The 15,153-nt window shown below is 47.9% G+C and overlaps 2 long non-coding RNA genes across 6 annotated transcripts in view; both read right to left on the reverse strand.

The window, feature by feature from the left end:
- The window catches only part of LOC123381256, a 65,780-nt gene extending 59,109 nt beyond the window's left edge, over window positions 1–6,671 (reverse strand). The window contains exons 1-2 of the long non-coding RNA XR_006588083.1: window positions 6,430–6,671; window positions 5,982–6,118 (exon numbers count right to left, since the gene is read on the reverse strand). This is a non-coding gene — a long non-coding RNA (uncharacterized LOC123381256). The remainder of the gene's footprint in view (window positions 1–5,981; window positions 6,119–6,429) is intronic.
- A 2,092-nt stretch (window positions 6,672–8,763) lies between these two features.
- LOC109493250 overlaps window positions 8,764–15,153 on the reverse strand; it is a 54,021-nt gene continuing 47,631 nt past the window's right edge. The window contains exons 5-8 of one of the 5 annotated variants that reach the window (XR_006588271.1): window positions 14,437–14,523; window positions 10,404–10,514; window positions 9,926–10,041; window positions 8,764–9,367 (exon numbers count right to left, since the gene is read on the reverse strand). This is a non-coding gene — a long non-coding RNA (uncharacterized LOC109493250). The remainder of the gene's footprint in view (window positions 9,368–9,925; window positions 10,042–10,403; window positions 10,515–14,436; window positions 14,524–15,153) is intronic. The other 4 variants (XR_006588269.1, XR_006588270.1, XR_002147370.3 and 1 more) reach the window with 4 other exon arrangements.

Consider the following 15,153-nt stretch of genomic DNA (forward strand, 5'->3'; position numbering starts at 1 on the left):
TCAGATCTCTCAGTGCCTATTGAATGAAGGCAATCAGTGGTCACATACCTAGAATATGTAACATCACTACTTACTGAAGATTTAATAGGTGCTAGGCAGATAAAAACAGCTATCACCCAGCCTCTGCCCTTAAGGAGTTCGCTGAGGCTCAGTTTTCCCATCTGTGAAATGGGCGCAGAGATCCTGCCTTGCCCTCTAGACTCGTCATGTGGATCTAAGAGATAACCAGTGTTACACAGGCATTGTTTCATTTAATCCTTGTGGCAACCCAGTGAGGTAGGTACAATTCCATCCCCATTTTGCAGGCAAAGAAACTGAGACTCAGAGAGGTCGAGCGGTTTTCCTAAGGTTGCAGTGCTGGGGAGGGGAGAAGCAGGGAGTCAAACTCAGGCATTCTGGCTCCAGAGCCCAAGCTGTGGCTACTCTAAGCTAGAAGCAAACATAACCAGAGGCCAGTGCGCTCTTTTCCTGAATTTGCCCAGCATCCTTCCAGCCTGGCTTGGCTATTTCAGTCAAGCACAGCGGCCAAGGAGACTCCACTGGGTCCTCGCTCCCAGAGCTCGCTGGGTACCGCTCACGCGTCCTGGTCCAAAGAGCTGCAATGTCAGAAGCACAGGCCTTGGCTTACTTTGCCCACTGAATTGGATGCATTTAAACATCTCTTGGAGCTGCAGAAGGCTTGCCCGAAAGAGCTTCTGACCCTTACCGCCTCGACAGCGGGTCCTCAACACCCCAACATCCCTTTGCATTTGGTGGCTCTCGCTTCTTCCTGACAGAATCATCATTCCTACTCGTTCACCCTTCTCAATCCTTGCTCCCTTCCAGGGGATACTGAAGTGAGAGCTCTGTTTAGAGGGCCTGGCACACAGATGTCTACACCCTAGTCAAAGGTGAATGTGTCAGCCCCTGGGTGGGATGGCAAATCCCTGTGGCCTGCTAAACCCCCAGGGTTCAGGGTCACTGCTAAACGCCCAGAACTAAGCACAGGGTGAGGCCCCTAGGAGGCACTAAACAAATAACCCGCAAAAGAAACATCAGACTAATGCAGGTCGTGGTAATATTAATTAGAGGTGTTCACGTTTATCAAGTGCTTACAATGTGCTGATGTTTTACATACACCATCCCGTTTACTTATTTTTCCTCTTTACAGACAAGGAAACTGAGGGGTACGGTTGTCTATCATCCTTCCCCCCACACAGGGAATCGGGGGCAAGGAGAGGCATCAGTCACTGGAAAATCCTCCTACAATACCAACAGCATTTCTTGGGAATCTCTCCTAATCGCTTTACATACATCGTCTCCAATCTACACTGTAACCTGCAGAATAGACCGTATCATACCCATTTTACATATGAGGAACCTGAGAGCCTTGGAGGTTAGGCAACTTGCTTTTATATGGCAGAGCAGGATTCAAACCTAGGTCAGTCCAAGTACAAAGTCTGTGCTCCATCATGACGTCACACTTGCCTCCGCTCTCCCTTCCCAAGGCCAGCAGGAATACGAAGTTCAAAGGAGGAATGCCATGGTCAGCTTGTGCCTGGCACTTACTCAGGTCACTTTATGGCCAAGGATTCCCTGATCGGTATCCAGCACCACCAGAGAGCGAGCCTGCTTTCCACCCTAAAGCCCTGTACACCCTCCTCCTCCATCGTCCCAGACTCCCCTGGCCAAGACTTCGGTGTCAACTGTCCCTCCTCGGGGGCCTCAGAAATGAGTAGGAGGGGGTGTCGTGAGGAGGGAACAAGCAGACGACTCTCTCTCTGGAAACTTGAGTCTTATCAGACTGAGAAAGATAGTCCCAAACAAAGAAGTGGGAAAAGAGAAAGACAGAGACACAATTGTCCTTGACACCGGGTTGGAGGATGGGCTGTTGCTAGGGCAACAGCAGAGAAGGAGGGTATCAGATAGCAGAAATCACCGCCTGTCCCACCTCTGTTGAGAACCACTGTTCTGTAGCGTAATGGGGAAAATCATGTACTTTGTATACTTATCCAAATAGAAAGATGGTCACAATATTTGAAGCAAATATCGTAGGTTGAAAAAACGTTACGGACAGTTTCTTAGGACTCATCGAGTAGTCTACCGGTGATCTTCCCAGCACCATTCCATCCCTCCCCTTCTTCCTTACTCCTAAGCCTCGGATTTTGCACTATTGAACAAATTTGTCTGGCCCCGGAGGATGAAATAAGATTTGTCTAAATCGATCACAGCAGGCCCCGCCCCTTCCCTTCCCTTCCAGGGATTGGTCTGGAAGTGGGCAGGTAGCCCAGATCTGACCAATTAGACAAAAGGGAAATCTGCTGAGAGGCTTCCAGGAAGTAATCTTCCCTCTGTCTCCCAATAAAAGAAAGGTGCGTGCAGAAGAAAACCCCTTTCCTGCTCTAGTTATCTTCTCATCCTGGTTTGGGACACTATCCTCTGAAGATGTGATTCTTGGAGCTGCAGCAGCCATCTTGTGACCATGAGGGGAGTTACTACCTATACCCCAGGGAAGGCAGGACAAAAATATGTAAATACCTATGCCTTTAATGACACTGAACCATCCCAGAATTACTCTCCCCCGGCCATCTTGGTAAATAAATAAATGTCCTTACGTGTTAAGTGGCTGTTAGATGTTTGGTGGTGTTTTTTTTTTCCTGCCACCTGCTATGGATTCTTGCCTGCGAGTAACAGAAACCCTTTCAAATCTCTGAAAAAGGGAGGTTTGTCATGAGGATAGTCAGAGAACTCAAGAGCACGAGATGGCTGGATTATGGGTGTCATCTCCTCTGCACCATCACTGCAGACCTCTCTCCTCCAAGCCTACATCACAATGCTGTCTTGCCCATTCCAGACACTCACCTGCTCCACCTCGGGGATCAGCAAGTTCGAGGCTGGAGCCACTTGGCCTCCACTCCAAGTTCCCCATCAAGGCACTGGCTGATGTGATGTGGGTCAGGTGCTCACACCTAACTGAATCAACTAGAGCTGGGACTGGGGTCATGTTGCCCAGGCAGAGCTTCCAGGATCCTGCCATAGAGCAACATGGATGGGAAGATGGCCAGGTGCAAAGATGGAAACAGGCTCGCTCAGAAGACAAAAAAAAAAAAAGCCCCCTAAAAATTCCAGAAGTCCTACGCACCAAAATTTAACAGTGTTTACCTATGTGTGGTCGCATTATAACTTTTTCTTCTTCATGCTGCAGTTTGTTGTGTCCCCACAGGAAGCACGTAGAAGCAACCAGCTGGACCCTGCTGTGCAGTCTACCCACCGTGCAACTGCACCTTTCTGAACCTCCGCTTCCTCGACTCTGACAACGAGCACCATCCCGCCTATTTCAGCGCGCTGCGGGGAGGATTCAAGGGGGAACATCGGGTCACCAGCCTGACACGCTGTACGGAGGGAGGAGCCTACGTATTTGTGTTTACGTGTCAAACATATTTGTTTCTCTTCTCTCCCCTACTTGCTGTTAGCCCCTGAGGAGCAGGCCCTTATCTCCAGTGTTCTCCTCACAGTGCCTGTCATGGGGTTGGATAGTGTGCCCCCAAAGTTCGTGTCCACCCAGCACCTGTGAATGTGACCTTATGCGGACTTGGGGTCTCTGCAGATGCTGCCGGGTTAAGAAGAGGTCATGCTAGGTTACGTTGGGTCCCAAACCCAACAACCGACGTCTTTATAAGGAAAGGAAGACCTAGGGACACAGGAAAGACGGCCATGGGAAGACAGAGGCTGAGACTGGAGGGATGGGGTCACAAAGCAAGGAATCAGAAGCTGGAAGAGGTGAAGAAGGACCCTCCCCTAGAGTCTTCAGAGGGGACGTGACCCTCCAACACCTCAACTTGAAAAAAATGTTTTTAAGGTTTATTTTTGAGAGAACGAGAGACAGAGAGACAGACACAGAGTGTGAGCAGGGGAGGGGCAGAGACAGAGGGAGACACAGAATCCGAAGCAGCTCCAGGCTCCGAGCTGTCAGCACAGAGCCCGACACGGGGCTCAAACTCACGAGTTGCGAGATCATGACCTGAGCTGAAGTTGGACACCCAAGAGACTGTGCCACCCAGGCGCCCCTCAACACCTCAATTTTAGACTTCTTTAGACACCTCCAGAACTGAAAGAAAATAAATTTCTGTTGTTTTACATCACCTAGTTTGGAGTAATTTGTTAGGACAGCCCTCACAAATGAATAGAGTGCTTAACATAGTCCCTTGCACATGGTCAATTCTTGATAACGGTTTGTCGAGTGAGTATGTGAGTGAGTGAAATGAATCGGAAACAGAATCTGAGAGAGCTTCGCTAAATACCTGTGCCAACCTCTTCGGCAACCACAGCTAACGTTCAACAGTTTCTCCCGATACCGATTCATTCATTCGTTCATTCATTCATTCATTCACCATTTACCACTTATATCTATTGAGTTCCTGATTTGGAGTAGATACTAACCACTCAAGAGCGCCCCCATTTTAACTAGAGCAAGGATTTGGTAACTGGTCTCTTTTTCCAGTCCCCACCTCCCCATGTACCTGTGTTTTGATCGATGACTCCCCAGAAGGCACCCAACCGTGCTCACACAATAAAAGGAGGGAAGAAAATTTAATAAGATTCCAAATTGCCTTCCCTTGAATTCAAATTGCTTCATATATTATGTTCATGATAACTACTGTAGTCCCTATTTTTTTCCCAACACCCCCCCACCACTTCTTTTCTAATACAAGACAAGTTCTTGTGTTAATGAATTCTAGATTTTCATTTAATAAATGTTGTGTGGGAAGCTTCATTATTTGCAACCTCATCAATCTAAAGCGGACACATAAATGCCCTCTTTCTAAGTATCTGGAATCAATAGAGCATGATTCTCACGTACTCGGGCCCTATGCACTGCCACCAAGAAGAATTCAGTAATTGAAAAGACCTTATAAATCAATACAGCCAAATTGAAAACTCCAAGAGAACTCCACATCATTCACTGAGGTGCTTGTTAAGACTTCTCTTTCCTTTCAGAGGGGAAAAAAACCAACACCGGGGAAAGGTTGAAGAGGGGGCAAAGGAAAAAAGATATTTCTATTCAATCCTAATCACCTGGCAGAAATGGTGGGTCTCCTCCTTAGCATGTTTATTTAATTTAGTTTTGATTACTTGTCCTGATTAGGTTGAGAGTGTGTGTGTGTGTGTGTGTGTGTGTGTGTGTGTGTGTGTGTGCGCGCGCGCGCGCGCGCGCCTCTACTCAAACATAAGGTCTCTGCACTCCAGACCACACAGAGGTGGTTTCAGAGTCTTCTCCAGAGAGGCATTGAGAGAAAAGACAGAATTCCAATGTTCATTGCTAAGCCTGCCGTAGAACATAGACTCAGTAAGGGCTGTGCATTTCAGCTGAATCGCATTGAACCCAGGGACCGCCATCCCACCAGTCTTCCAGGAAGGGGACTAACACAGAACCCCGTTCTCCCTGTTCCCCTGCACATTCCCCTTAGCCTGATAATTCTCTACCATGGCTACAAGAGTTGAACAGAAGTTATGTTGAGCGTTCACAATGCATTTAGGGTTATCTTCTCCCCACCCCCACCATTTGCTTCCTGACCCTGCTAAGAAAATCAACCTTAGTCAGTGTAAATTACCCACCGGGCAGGGAGAGAAATCATCTGTCAGTGGAGGGCAGCATCTAAATGTCTGGATGTTTCAGACATGCCTAGAACACAACCTGAACTGGCCATCTGCACCCCCACTCTGAACCTCCCCCTACACTTCACTCAGAAAATGGAGCCTCCAATCATCCATGGAGTTGAAGAGTTCCCCTGCCCCCCTCTACATCCAATCCACAGCCAAGATTTATCTACCCGTGTGTGACCGCACTGGCTGGTAAGCGGTCGCTACTCATCCACAAGGCCAAACGTTCAACAAGAAAAATAGTCAACTTTAGGGGCTTTGGTTTATTCAGATGTGAGGGGGTCAAAATCACTGGGCTGGGAATGAAGAGCCTGGATTCAAACCCCAATGTCTCCACTTACCTTTCCCCAGCCTCAGTTTCCTCTGGCGTAAGGTGAGGACAAGTGAACTTCCCTCCCAGACGGCATGTGTGAACTGAAGGAATACACAGGTCCCAGTGCGTCGTCGTTAGGCGACAGTGGGCTGGTCAAGTGTTAACCTTGAGGGGGAGGCAGCGTTTGTAATGGTTAAATTACAAGAGCAAGCAGGCGGAGTCCTAGCCCAACCACCTGCCGGCTGTGAGTTCTTAAAGCAGCTCATTCCTCACGCCTTGGTTTGCACATTTATAAACGGGTAACACTCGTACCAACTTCATAGGGTTATGCTGAGGATTAAGTGAGGTCACACATTTCAGGTCCTCAGTGTTGTGCCTGACACGTGTGCATTTTGTACTATAATTATTGTCTTTTATTTATTCCACCAGTGGTATTTCACTCCCACCCATTCCGAGGCAGAGGCACCCACACCCACCCTCTTGATTCACACATCTTTCTTCCAGCTTCTGATTGCAAAACCACCGTCAACCCAGGATGACCCTGGGCTCTCAAAGCTCTTCCCCATTCTCTCTGCCAAACCCACGGGCAGAAATCTTGAAGATGAAAGGCGGGAGAGAACACCCACCCTCCTGGAAGCCATCAAAGCCATCTTCCTCATTGCCTTAAATACAGCTCTGAAAGCAACCCAGCTCCTTAGGGAACTCAGGCCTGAGGCCCCTGGAGCCAGCTGGGGGTGGGAGAGTGGGAGGGAGTGGGATGGTGGGTGGAGTCCAGAAAAAGGAAGTTGTTTGGGAGTTGAAACAATAAAGGAAATTCAAGTTAAGACAGCAAAAAAGGATATCCTTTTTGCTAACCAGATCAGCAAAAACAATGTGATACAAGTTGCCCTCCGTCGGTGGGGTGGAGCTGGAAGTCACCAGTGATGAAAGTTCAAGCTACCACAACCTTTCCCAGGGCGGCTGCCCGCTCCCATCAAAAAGCCCAAACCTGCATAACCTTTACCCTCCCAGCTCTCAGACGCATGTTTTCTACAAAAACACACATGCACAAATATGTGTGGACAAGAGGGTGCATGGAACACACACACAGAGAAAGCTGGAGATAATTAAATGCCCATCAACAAGGACACGGATCATATTCCACTGGAATATTCCATTGGGGTGTTAAGTATCTCTTTAAAGAATGCAGTAGAGCCTGTGCTCACAAGACCTACGTGCAAGTGACACAAAGCAGGTCACAGATCAATAAGTACTACAGGATAAGTATTATTAGAAAGAAAAGAAACACAAAACCACATTTAGGCACATGCGCGTACTCAGGCTGGAAGCGGAACAAGTTAGGGGGCTCCCCCGGAAAAAGAAAGATGACGAATAGCTTTCTTGACATACGAAAAGTCATTTTAGGGGGCGCCTGGCTGGCTCAGTCCGTTAAGCATCCAACTTCAGCTCAGGTCATGATCTCGCGGCTCCTGGGTTTGAGCCCCGCCACGGGCTCTGTGCTGTCAGCTCGGAGCCCGGAGCCTGCTTCGGATTCTGTGTCTTCCTCTCTCTCTGCCCCTCCCCGGCTCACGCTCTGTCTCTCCTCTCTCCCCAAAATAAACATTTAAAAAAAAATTAACAAATTTTAAAAAAAAGAAAGAAAAGTCATTTTAGGCCCCCACCATCTTGAGATCTGCAAAAGCATTTCTTGCAGAATTTTCTTGGGGTATCTTGAAATTGCAGAAGAACAGACCCCAGCAGATAATGATTTTAAGGGTGGGGGGGAGTCGGGGAGGTCTGGTAAGACTGTAAGAACAAACAGCCACTATCAGGCCAGGAGCCAGGCTAATCATGTCAAGACAATAAATCAGTGGTCAAACCACCAGTGCTGGTTCAAATGTAAAGATTAATCTGAGGCACATTCTTGAGTTATCTTTGCAGGATCTAAACCCCTCTGAGCACTCAGATGCCAGACCGACCAAAGCCAGAGAACTGGTGATGCTGACTTCTACCCGGACTCTGTCACCTTAAGATGACTTTTGCCCTAATTCCATGCTGAAGCCCCTTCATGAATATGCATGTCCTCCTACCTTAAAACTTGCCCAGTTTTGCTGTTCAAGGAGACGCGGCTCTGGGAAACATCCCTGGTGCTCTCCTTTACATGTGGCAAGTAAAACCCCTCCTCTTCCTAGTCTTTGGCTAGGTTGTGTCTTTTGGCCTGACGCTCACCGAAAGGTGCACCCAGTTTCGGGTAACTAGGTGTGCAAATGCATAGGAAAAGCCCCGCAAGGGTGCCCACCACACTGTTAAAAAGCGGATGCTGAGGGTGAGTGGGTGGAACACAGAGGATTTGGGGGCTAGGGAACCATTCTGTATGATCCTAGAACGGTGGGTACACGTCATCGTAAATTTGTCCAAACCCATAGAATGTACACTGCCAAGAGCAAACCCAAATACAAACTATAGACTCTGGGTGATCATGGTGCGTGGATGGAGGTTCATCAAGCGTAACGGGCGTCCGGCTCTGGTGTGGGATGTTGGTACTGGGGGAGCCTGTGCATTTGTGGGGGCGCACGGCATACGTGGGAGATCTCTGTACCTTCTCCTCATTTAGTTTCATTTTACCATGAAACTAAAACGGCTCTAAACGCTAAAGTTTACTTATAAAATAAACATGAAAACATTTTTCCAAAGGGCATACCTCTGGAGAGAGGGGAGAGAGCACTCGTGTTTTCCGCCGTAGACAAAAAAGAAAAAAAAAGATCAAAGAAAAAAGAATATAGAAGTGAGGGAGGCGGCGCTTTATTGGTTGAAAAACCTCCGCCTTCCAACGCCATCTCCCACCCCTGCCATTCTTGATAAGAAGATAGATTTAGGTCCTAATTTTAAAGATTCAGAAAGCTTTCGGAAATGTGCCTTGCTTTGTCTTCTTCGCCCGTTCCCCCTGCCTGAATCTGTTTGGCATCCGATCCATGAACGCCTCCCTGTGGGGCTGTGCTCCCCGCACAAGGGGCCCTAAGCACAGAGAAGGTCTAGGCAAAATTTATGCATGACTCAGTTACAGTCTTGCATGATTTCCCACTTGTGTCTTTTTGTAAACCTTGATTTAAATTTCGTTCCCTTAGCACATTCCCTTAGCACATTCTCTCCCCTTCCAGATATTGTTGCAATGGATATTGGGCTCTTTAAGACTTTCTCGGTCGCAAGTAAGAGGAGCTAAATTAGCAAAAGGTGGGATTTATTATAGGCATTCAGTAAATGTTTGTTGTTGCTGCTGCCCCTGCTATTATTAAAGGCGGGACCTGGCTGGGTTTCAGGAACAGCTGGATGCAGGAACTGGTACGCCATCAGAAATTTCGTCTCCCTCCATTGCTCATCTCTGGTCCATTTCAGACTGGTCTTTTTCACTGGTAAGTGAAATCCAAGTCAAATCAGCTTTAGCAAAAAAAAAAAAAAAGGGCAGGGGCAGGGGGTGATTATTGGCTCACGGAACTGTGGCTTCAGAAACTGCTTCACATACGTGCTAGAACTACACGAACCACATGCTTATCCTGGAAGAGAGTTCTGAAATCAGTCCTACTCTACCCACGTGAACTCTCAGTGATAAAAAGGGTGGTTTGTGCCATGGCAAATCAGGGTATTGTCACCAACAAAGGTAGACAGATGCTAGGTAGGCAGAAACAACATGCATCCACAATTCATCTTTTTCCTCATTCTCCTCTCTCTCTCTCTCTCTCTCTCTCTCTCTCTCTCTCTCTCTCTCTCTCACACACACACACACACACACACACACACACAACTGGCTTCTTCAGACACTCTGACCTTTATGATAGGACATGTGGCTGCCAACGGATCTTAAATCCACTTGGCCACACTATCTCAATCCCAAGCCCAACAATCTCAGTGAAGGTTTTGTATCAGTTATCTGCTGCTGCATAACAAATGATCCCAAAACTGAGTGGCTTAAAACAACAACCACATTTATAATCTCACATAGTTTCTGTGGGTCAGGAATCCAGGGGTAGTTCTGGTTGTCATAGTTCTTCACCACATGGGCCTGTCTATAGGCTGCTTGAGTGTCGTCAATCAAGCATAGCAGTTGGCTTCCCCTGAGGTGAGTGAAAGACAGAGAACATCAGCCAGAAACGATCCTTTTTATGACCTGCCTCAGAAGTCAAATACCATCATTCTATTCATTAAAAGCAAGGCACTAAGTCCAGCCCATATTCAAGGGGAGGGAAATTAGGCTTAACCGTTTGGAAGGAAGAGTGTCAAAGAACTTGTGGATACATATCAACACCACTACAGAACTGATTAGTCTTTCTTGGGTCAAGTTTTCACCCTTGAACCAATCAACTGTATCCAGAGGCAGGGTCAAGTGCTAACGTGGCTGTTCTCTCTACTCGTGTGGATATGAAGGGAAAAGAAGTTTCTAGAAAGAGGAGCTATACAACCAGAGAGAGCTCTTTACCTTTACCTCCAGCTCCAGAGAGAAAAATCCCAGAGAAGCGTTTCGATTGGCTCAGCTTGCGGCATATGCCCCTCTCAAGAGCCATCAGTCACAGGGGTCAGGGTGCAGGGTCTGGTGCCAGAATAAGGGAATGGAAGAGGAATCCAACATGGTCATGGACAATAGTGTCTACACTGCGTGACTTTAGGTGGGCCACTTAATCTTTGTTAGGTCTGAGTTTCAACATCTCCTAAATAGTGATGATAAGGCCTTCCGTATAGAGTTGACTATTTTTTTTTTAACTTTAAGTAGGCTCCATGCCCAATGTGGGGCTTGAACTCCCGACCCTGAGATCAAGAGTCGCATGCCCTACCGACGGAGCCAGCCAGGCACCCCATAGTTGCTACAACTATTAAATTAGGTGATGTCGGGGCGCCTGGGTGGCGCAGTCGGTTACGCGTCCGACTTCAGCCAGGTCACGATCTCGCGGTCCGTGAGTTCGAGCCCCGCGTCAGGCTCTGGGCTGATGGCTCAGAGCCTGGAGCCTGCTTCCGATTCTGTGTTTCCCTCTCTGTCTGCCCCTCCCCCATTCATGCTCTGTCTCTCTCTGTCTCAAAAATAAATAAACATTAAAAAAAAATTTTAAAAAAAAGTAATATATAATTGGAAAGTCTCAGGACCCACTCTTCTCGTTCTCTTGGTTCTTACTTCCTCACTGTGATTGGCTTCCTCCACGAGCAGGCTTTCCTCATGAAAGCAAAAGAGCTGCAGCAGTTCCAGGCCTCATGTCTGAAACCCACACAACCCACATACACACAACCCACACACACACACACACACACACACACACACACACAGAATGTCTTCCCTCCAACATCACAAGCAGGAGTCCTGACGTTCACTCTGATTGGACTGACTTAGATCACATTCCCACCTCTGAACCAATCAGTGTCCAGGGAAATGGACTGTGCTGATTAGCTGAGATCAATCAAAACCCACCCTGATGGTGGGGGTAGAGTCGGTCTTCCAGGAGCACAAGGGGCAGGTGGGAAGAAGTGGAATAAAAACCAGGTACTATTAGAAAAGAGGGTCGGCTGGCTGGCCACCTCAACCCTTTTGTGTTACAGCAGTAGGGTTGAGCAGTTGCCACACGGACCATGTGGCCCACAAAGCCTAAAACAGTTACTCTTGGGTCCTCTACAGAAGAGGTTTGTAGACCCCTCCATTCAGGCAAGCATACGATTTCCATTGCAAGAGTGCTAAAAGTATCTATTTCTTTCACTCTCCTCTCCCTTCTCTTTTGAGAGACATCATGACAAACCAGCAGAGCAGGCACGTGTAGGCAGAAGGATCTTCCTAGGGTCCATCAACTCCCACCCCGTTGGCAATGACTAAACACGAAGCCACAGAATTCACATCAGGCAGAGGACTGGGTTGAGAAGAGCTTTCATGGCTGCTGGAGCGTATAGGCTCTGACTCCATTACCCACTGCAGAACTTCACCACTCAAAGATCAATGACGCAGCCTAGATGATGCTGGCAGCCCATGGGCTGCAGATCCCAATTTTTCCTCTGTGATAAATGAGGAGCAATCTCCAGGAGCTCTAGCCTGAGAGACAGCCCTAGTTAAATTACTTTATCGCCCAGCTGAGAGATGGCCAGCTTGGAGAAGAGGTACTCGGGCAGCATATTAACTAGAGTCAGCATCGGCACACAGGCCCTTTCTTGGAGCAACAGACTCCTCCCTCCTCCTTCCCATCAAAGCACAGAACTCCACCCTGCAAGTGGCCTGTGGAAGCCACTCTCCCTGCCACTCCCTTGCGAAAAGAGACTGGGCATCTGCGAAGGATATGCCCACCCTCCGTGCACACGTCCAGCGAGATCGCTGCTTGCATGTTTGCTGAGTGGCAGAGAACGTGTACATCATGGTGTCCCTGCAGACACTTAAAATGCTGGTCTATCAAGCTTAAAAGAAAGCTCCAGAGCAGCGGCTAGGTGCACGGGCAATGGAGAGATTCAGAATGGGCTTCAAATCCCAGCTCCTCAATTCACTATTTATCATGGTCAAGTATCTCAGTTTGGGATCACTCAGAAACCTCCTCTGGGACAAGGGTCCGAGTGCAAGCAGGTGATTTAGGCAGTGACCTCATGAAGCGCCAGCAGGGGACTGGAGAAGAGATGGAACTACGCAGGGTATGTATTAAGGAAGCTACCAAGGAGGTCAACCGGGATTGAATTCTGTTGGGGACTCCTGGGAACCAGTGATGTTCCCCAACCAAGGAGCTACCTCATCCAAGGAGCAAGGGAGCTGGGGTATTTATACACCAACTTCTCCTATAAATCATTATTTGAGGGCTGTCCCGGGAGGCATTAACTCCCTGCCACTTCTGGCCTGCTATGCATGGGGACTCTGGTGGTCAGTGGGATCCCTCAGTCAAAGAGCTGCAGATGCTGGGAGTTGGAAGTCTAGCCCATGAACTCTGAAATGGTAAGACCCAAGGGAGTAAGTGTGGAGGGGCACCATTAACATACATTACAACAAGCACTCTAAATCCTCTGGGAGTCAGTTTCCTTACCTATAAAATGTAATAATACCTAATACCATGGGATTGCTTTGAGGGGGTAAAGGCAATACCATAAGTTACAAAATTCAACACAGTGCCTGGTGCAAGTAAACATTCAATACGTGACAGCTCTGTTTAAAAGACTCAGGCTGCATGGGGCGCCTGGCTGGCTCAGTCGGTTAAGCGTCTGACTTCGGTTCAGGTCATGATCTCACAGGTCCGTGAGTTCGAGCCCCACGTCGGGCTCTGTGCTGACAGCTCAGAGCCTGGAGCCTGCTTCAGATTCTGTTTCTCCCTCTCTCTCTGCCCCTCCCCTGCTCATACTCTGTCTCTCTCTCTCTCTCTCTCTCTCTCTCTCTCTCCAAAATAAATAAACATTAAAAAATAATAATAAAATAAAAGACTCAGGCTACAAACTCAAACATGCAATGAATGCCCTGCTCATTTTTACAATCAACTCTGAACCTCCTCCCACCCCACCCCCCCATCTTATAGGGTTGGTGAGAAATTCAATTTCCATATTTTGGGGTGGTCCATCCACATTTCTTTTTTAAGTTTTTTTTTTAATTTACTTAAGACAGAGAGAGACCAAGCATGAGAGAGAGGAGAGGAAGGGCAGAGAGACAGGGAGAGAGAAGTGCCCAAGCAGGCTCCATACTGTCAGTGAGGAGCCCGAAGCAGGATCGATCTCAGGAACCGTGAGATCATGACCTGAGCAGAGATCAAGAATAGGATGCTTAACTGACTGAGCCACCCAGCGGCCCCGGTCCTTCCACATTTCTAAGGTGGCACGGAATCTGGGAGGCTTAATATGGAGCTCAGGAAACAAAAGGGAGGCCTCTGGTCCTCAGTTCCCTATGTGTTGCTAATGGGCTATCATCCAGCTCTCTACAGAATTGCTTAAGCTTGGCCACAGAAATCTTGTGCAGACTGAGAGCCCCAATAGCCAGGCTCCGTCTTCCTTAAGTATACCCCAGTCATTCCACACCGCCGCATCCCAACCACCGGGGCGTTCCAGCCATCCCCCTCAGGATCCTATGGAGAATCACGGCACCTGCAGAACTCCAGCCAACCCCCTTCTGGTGTTGAGGAGTCTCCCTCCACTCCCACTGTTTCTGCCATTTCCCTGCTCCTCAAGGGCACTTGTCTCCCTGTCCTTCCCTTTGAGACAACAGCATCATCTAGGCTGCACATCACTGTCGAGCTATGAGTGGAGACGTTCTGTGACAGGCAATGGACTCAGAACCCTTCACTCTCCTACAGCGTCCCTGGAAGCTCTCAGTAACCCAGTCCTCTGCCTGATGTGAATTCACTGGCTTTATAGGCAGGTCATTGGCTACGAAGTAGGTTTTGAGTCCCCCTGGGACAGTTCTGCCTGCAGACGACAGTTGTCCACTTTGTCATGATGCATAACAAGACAGAAGAGGAAAGAGGGAAGGAAACAAACATTTATCGAGTACCAATAGAAGCAGACATTGGACGACTGCCTACCTCATGTCCATCCTCTTTTCTCCTTTCTTAGCAGTATCCAGCAGAGAGGAGAAATTTGCAGATAACGCCTCACATTCTGATTCATCTCTTGTAGGAATAAAACCACAAATTAATATCTCAACGAATTATCCTGCCTTATACAACTTTGTGCAACATCAACTATCATCTCATACCAAATTCTAATATAAGCCAGGAGCAAGAGCCATTGGTCTAGTGGGAAAAGAAAAAGCCAAAACTAGAAATTCTATTTGTTTGGGGTTTGGTGGTTTGGTTTTGCTTTGCTTTGCTTTGCTTTTTCCGGGGAGAATTAGCAAGTTAATTTCTGTAGAGGAGAGTGCCTGGTATACAGTAAGCACATACTAACTGCGCTGTGTGGTCCAGCACAGCAGATATGCCATTCTGAAGACGTGTTCACACTGTAAGAAACAGAACTGTGTTATTTCTCTGGGAGTGGCCAAATGTCTGCTTCTCAAAACAAACAAAATAATTTCTTTCCCCGAGGGAATGGGAGAGTGATCCAGGAAAATATCACCTTGCCTCCTCACCATCAAAGGTACCAAATGCGTGAAAATTTCATACAGATCATTTGCATCTATTTGGGGCTTTTAGCATTTCAAAATGGTCTCACCTCAAGGCTTTGCAAGTGTCAGAAACCCAGCTCAAAGTAATGAAGCCTAAAGGGGAATTTGCTGACCGGTATAACCTGGAAGTTCAAGT

This window comes from Felis catus, chromosome D3 (genome assembly GCF_018350175.1).
Source record: "Felis catus isolate Fca126 chromosome D3, F.catus_Fca126_mat1.0, whole genome shotgun sequence".
In the NCBI taxonomy this organism is placed as follows: domain Eukaryota; kingdom Metazoa; phylum Chordata; class Mammalia; order Carnivora; family Felidae; genus Felis; species Felis catus.